The sequence below is a fragment of the Phyllostomus hastatus genome, unplaced genomic scaffold (genome assembly GCF_019186645.2).
Source record: "Phyllostomus hastatus isolate PE091 unplaced genomic scaffold, TTU_PhHast_1.1 phas_contig_38, whole genome shotgun sequence".
Lineage (NCBI taxonomy): Eukaryota > Metazoa > Chordata > Mammalia > Chiroptera > Phyllostomidae > Phyllostomus > Phyllostomus hastatus.
This window is the reverse complement of record NW_025333869.1, coordinates 36,402,185-36,407,003: the sequence shown is the minus strand read 5'-3', so window position 1 is coordinate 36,407,003 and position 4,819 is coordinate 36,402,185. Positions and strand designations below refer to the sequence as shown.

General features: G+C 36.8%; 1 pseudogene; it reads left to right on the top strand.

Annotated features, from left to right (window-relative positions):
* The first annotated feature begins 4,457 nt into the window (after nt 1-4,457).
* Nucleotides 4,458-4,555, top strand: LOC123821246 (annotated as a pseudogene).
* The last annotated feature ends 264 nt before the right edge of the window (nt 4,556-4,819 follow it).

Genomic DNA, 4,819 nt, shown 5'->3' with positions numbered 1-4,819 from the left:
AGGAAAATGTGTCAATGACTTCATCACATTTGACCTTCTTTGTATCTTCATATTAAATAGAGTGTGTAGCCAGATTTGTTGCTGTATCTTCTGAGCAGCAATATGCTTTAATAATTTCAACTTGGAAAAATTTCTTTCACACAAAAGCAATAGACACATACAGAATTAGGGAATGTATTAAACATGAGGATAAATTTGGCAGAGTCATAAAAATTGAATTTTACAAGAAATTTCAGAAATTGCAATATTCTTCATATCTGCAGGATTAATTCTAGACTTTCTTTTTTTTAAGATTTTATTTATTTATTTTTAGACAGAGGGGAAGGGAGGGAGAAAGAAAGGGAAATATCAATGTGTGGTTGCCTCTTGTGTACCCCCTACTTGGTGCCTGGTCTGCAACCCAAGCATGTGCCCTCACTGGGAATTGAACCTGTGACCCTTTGGTTCACAGGCTGACACTCAATCCATTGAGTCAAACCAGCCAAGGCTAATTCTAGACTTTCAAATGTCTCCACAATTAAAAAAGAAACAAACATTAAGAAGTTTTCTTCAACAGAAATTACATTTTCCATAATTGAATAAAACCTTCCAAATTTTTTTTATTTTACAAAAAAATTGAGAAAATGACTGAGCAATAGTAAATATTGGCATTTTTCTTGATCCTTGCTTTAAAATAGGTGTCCAGTGTTTGAAATTCAGACATTAAGTCTTGATTTCTTATAGCCAGTTAAGGTCTGCATCGTTTATTGCTTATCTTGGCATTGACCTTTGAATTTTTATTGTTCTTTTTTAAATGTAAGTGTTTCCTTACATTTCTTTACATTGACCTTTGAATTTTTATTGTTCTTTTTAAAATGTAAGTGTTTCCTTACATTTCCTTACATTTTGTTATTGTACAACCTTATTCTCAATTTCTGTGTATGGATCTTCAGGGAACAATTTTAAAGGTTGGTGTTTCACCAGATGTTATTCAAGTCTGATTCTAGCTATTTGTAAATATTTTTGCAATGAATTAAACTCATCTAAAAATTTCATATAAGGAGTAAAGGTAACTAAAATAAAAATTTCCTTACATCTATCATTGTTTATTTTGAATCTATTGTTTAAAGATAGGAATATGTAAGTTACAAGGGTTGGAGGCAAAAACCACCCAATGATGTAAAACAATTCTAGATCATTATGAAGTTACTTTCAAAACAAATGCATATGGCTTATTTAATTCCAGTGGTTCAGAGACCTACGGTATAAGTGGAAATTCTCCAAATTAACTTCCATGTAGTATGCAAAGCTATTAAAGGATTAATAATGAAAACATGCTAATTAGAAGTGAATATATGTATCACTAAAACCCAACAGGTGATGGAAATGTTCTAAATTTAGATTATGGTAATAACTGTGCAACACTATAAATATACTAAAATCCTAAAAATTGTATACCTTAAACAGGTGAATTTTATAGTAGGTGAATTATATCACAATAAAGGCATAAAAAAAGAACCTCAAGAGTAACTGCAGGAATAATTTAGAACTTAAATCTATGAACAATTTTGGTGTAGGAGTATTTTATCACCGACATTGTTTAGAAATTACTGGCAGGTTTATATTATTCTTCTTTCCAATGAGCCTCATATAGTTTGTAACTGGGGTGAACAGCATCCTTGGCTCACCACTGGATCAATTTGTGTGTCCATAATTCTATATAATGTAACTGTTATTAAGTTTTACTCCTTTAGGCTCTAAGCTCAGGGACAGCTACATTATGACTGCCTGAATGCTAAACCACACAGGAACCCAGGGGATTGTGGAATCTAGCATTAAATGACATTTTCAGGGGTGGTGACTTTACAGTTTCCCTGACTCTGATACTGAATTTTCTGTGTTATATTTCCTGCTCTCTCTCTCTCTCTCTCTCTCTCTCCCATTTCCCTCCCCAGCATTCTGTGTTAGAAATATCTGCAAATTATTCCAAGAGGCTTAATGTTCTTAAATCTGCCAGTTGCCTGAGACTTTTTTAAACACTAGCAGAATAAGGTGAGTTTTCTTTTTTAAGGTATGAAGTCTACAGCAGCTATGTAGCTACAACACCTGCATTCACACTGATTCCATCTTGTTTTCCTGCTAAGGCAAAAGAAACTTCAACCCAGACACCCAAATTTGCTTTGTTTTGAGGTGGGTGGGATGTTAATGTTAAGATGTGACTCAGTTGTTTCCCATTGCCACCAGGGTGCTGAGCTGGAGAGACTTAAGGATTTCACAACGTATCAGCCACTTATGTAAGTGCACCCTTTATAGGATGTTGTCAAAACCTAGAAACTGTGGCTTTCTTTACCTTTTCTATTCATTTGCCTTCTCCACATTTCCCAACAGCATAGTTATCACCTAGCAAAAGGCCTCTGCCCAAAGCCTCATGCTGTTTTTCCTGGTCAAAAACATGCTTTCTCTTCACAGTTTCCCAGGCAGCTGTACTCATTTTACTTTCAAGTTTTACAAAGTGGATTGACCCCTCATTTTCTCTCTCTTCTTACTTCTTGTATTTCCGGGTCATCTAGAAGTGTGTCCCTTTCCCCCAGGACACAATGGATAGAATTCTTGGACAAATAAAAGCCAGAGAGACAGGTGTGCAAAGGGACTGGCTCAGAGTTGACAGTTCAAGGTCAACTGTATTTCCTTTTCCAGTGTTTTTTAAAAAGATTTTATTTATTTATTTTTGGAGAGAGGAAGGGAGGGAGAAAGAGAGGGAGAGAAACATCCATGTGTGGTGATCTCTCTAGTGCCCCCTACTGGGGACCTGGCCCACAACCCAGGCATGTACCCTGACTGGCAATCAACAGGCTACCCTAAGATGAGTCTAGTGCTCAATCAACTGAGCTACACAAGCCAATGTATTTCCTTAATTGAAAGGTAGACATTTCTTAAATTTTATTTATTTTTAGAGAGAGGGGGAAGGGAGGGAGAAAGTGAGGGAGAGAAACATCAATGTGTGGTTGCCTCTCACATGCCCCCTCCTGAGAACCTGGCTCATAACACAGGTATGTGCCCTGACTGGGAATCAAACCAGCAACACTTTGGTTTGCAGGCTCGTGCTCAATCCACTGAGCCACACCAGCAAGGACCATGTTTGTATTTTAATGTTTATGAATTTAGGATATCTGATAACTCACACAGTTTTATATCACATGCATAATGGTACCTGCCTCTGAAGGTGGTCATGAGGATGAAAGGCAATCCTGTGTAAAGTGCACTTCACTGGTGGGAATTCTTTCCTAGTAGACATTTTCTCTCGAGAAGGTAGAGGAGGCTGTTGGACTCTGTGGGAACATGAGACATTATTTTTGTTTTGGTTGGACGTGGGTTTGTGTAAGTGTGTGGATTTCTTTTTCTCACAGCAATAATAGCTCACATCTGCTCTAAGAGGCCTCCGCCCTGACAGCAGGAATAGGGTGGGCAACAGCGATGGAAACTGCTTCTGAGATGGCTCCCGTAAGTGGGGCATAGCGTCGTTCTTAGTATGTATTTTACTGACGTATAACTTACCTACTACAAATCAACCAATTAGTATGTACATTTCAAACATTTTTCATGAATTTGTCAAGTACAACCATCCAGTTTTAGAATCTTTTCATCACTCCCAAAAAGTTTGTGCTCGTTCACAATTAATTCTTAGTTGTGCTCCCAAGTCTGAGCAACCACTGATCTGCTATATTTTGGTCTGTATGAATTTACCTTTGTTTGACATTTTATATAAATGGAATAATATAATATGCAGGTCTTTTGCATCTAGCTTTTCTCACTTAACATATTTTTGAAGTTCAGCCATGTGGCAGCATGTGACAGTAGTTTGTTCTTTTGTATTGCTTTAATGTTTTATTGTATGGGCATACCGTATTCAGTTTATTCACCATAGATGGACATTTAGGTTGTGCCCAATTTTTAATCATTATGAATAATTGCTGCATGATATGGTGAAGTTTATGTTTTTGTTAAAACACCATCAAAATATTTTTCCAGAGCGACAATACCATTTCACATTCTCACCAGCATGTATAAGACTTGCGGTTTGTCCACATCCTCTCCCACACTTGTTTGTCTTTAATAAGCCATGTGTTTTTAAAATTTTCGTGTAAAAAAACCCACATAAAATTTACCGTCTTAACTCTCCCTAAGTGTGCAGTTCAGCAGCGTTGAGTGCATTGACATTGCACAATCAGTCTCCAGAATGCTCATCTTGCAAAACTGAAACTCTATCTGTGTTAAACAACTCCGTGTTCTCCCCTCCCCCAGCCCTTAGAAACCACCATTCTACTTTCCATTTCTATGACTTTGACTACTCCAGTTACCTCAGATATGTGGAACCATACAGTATTTGTCTTTTTGTGACTGGCTTATTTCATTTTGCATAATGTCCTTGGGATTCATGCATCTTGTAGCATGTATCTGAATTTTCTTCTTTCCTAAGATTGAAGACATACAGGTTTGCAAAAGTAATTGTGGTGTTAGATAGAAATATATTAGCCCCAGAAGCTAATGAGGTGGTCCATTCTAACATAGTACAGTGTTAACAAAAAATTGAAGGCATGGGTTTTTACAGGCTAAGGAATGTTGTGTTGTCATCCTTAGAGTTAAACAAAGTCCCCCTTGCAGTCTTAGGTACAGGGGAGGGAAAGAAAAAAGAAAAAAGAAAGAAAATAGAAGAGGAATATTGAAGACGAAAGGTTTTTGAAAAGGAGAAAGACATACAGATAAGGAATTAGGAATACACACTTTATCTTATTTTCCCCTTGGCAGTCAGAAGTAACTGCTTGCCTTTTCCAAGATACAC